This window comes from Ostrea edulis, chromosome 1, assembly GCF_947568905.1.
Source record: "Ostrea edulis chromosome 1, xbOstEdul1.1, whole genome shotgun sequence".
Taxonomy (NCBI): Eukaryota; Metazoa; Mollusca; class Bivalvia; order Ostreida; family Ostreidae; genus Ostrea; species Ostrea edulis.
The window spans coordinates 36814932-36816132 of record NC_079164.1 but is presented as its reverse complement, the minus strand read 5'-3'; positions in this window follow the sequence as shown (position 1 = coordinate 36816132).

Here is a 1201-nt window from a genome sequence, read left to right as displayed (position 1 = left end):
CGGTTACCAAGAAGAGTGCAAGGGACCGTTCAGTTTTGCGATCGTTATCGAGAAAGAACAGGCGCTTTTTGAGAAAAAAATATGTTTGCAAATTATAAAGAGAGAAAAAGAATTAAAGTATCAAATTTTCGTTTTGGAAATCATAAAATAATTAAATCTACTTTATTAAGTATGAAATTTTCATTTTGAAAATCATAAAATAATCAAATCTACTTTATCATTTTAAAAGTTTTTACGAGCTAATTTAATTTTCCCCCTACCAGTCCGACTATCACCTACTGCGATCCGATCCACTAATTTAATACATATAAGGCCTACAGAGCGTGCAGAGGTTTGATTTCATCAGATTGCACTCTAGCTTACATGCATGTCCCTTCTATCTTAATGTATACTGGAGGAGGGATTGTAAAAGATCCTGTCGTATTATAAAACAGGGAGAAAAAGTTTGGCTCGACCAGGAATCGGACCCGGGACCACGCATTGCTAGTCAAGTGCTCTAACGAGAGCTACCCAGGCTAATACCCCATGGTCCATATAGCCCAAGCCACTACATTCCTTTTTTTTTTTTAAAAACTGTCTTTGTCATCCTTTAAGATTTTCTTACCTTTAGCAGAACTTTCACCTACAAGACCTAATTCAAATGTAACAGAAAAGTAGAAAATTTATGGCTGGACCAGGAATTGATTGTTTCATGTCCCTTCAAGAATTTTTCACTCATACTGAGACATCACCAGTTGTAGGTGAAGCTACACAAATTTAGACCAATGCTTAGCGCTAATGGCCATAGCAATGTGGATTCTTTAGCATGCCAACGCCTGCCGCTGTACGGGAACTCCGGTTTTAAGGCGATATCCTAAAGTAAAAGACCCATGATTCTCACTTCTAAATGCCAAGCGTTTGACGAAGGAGCAATCACTACCTATGTTTATGTCTTGGGTTTGATGTAGCCATGGCACAAGCAGGGTTCAAACTCACGACCTCCCGATGACCAAGCGAATGCTCTATCAATGAGCTACCGCGACCGGTTAACCATGAACTGAACCTGGGAATAGTGAAGTGATCTTACCACTGAGCTATCCAGGCCAATATACAGTCCACTACAACTGCAAACATTGCATAAAGAAAAAAAAAAGTGCATTATCTTAACAAATAACATTTTCTAATTCCCAGTAGTCCTATTAATTAAATGAAGACACAAATA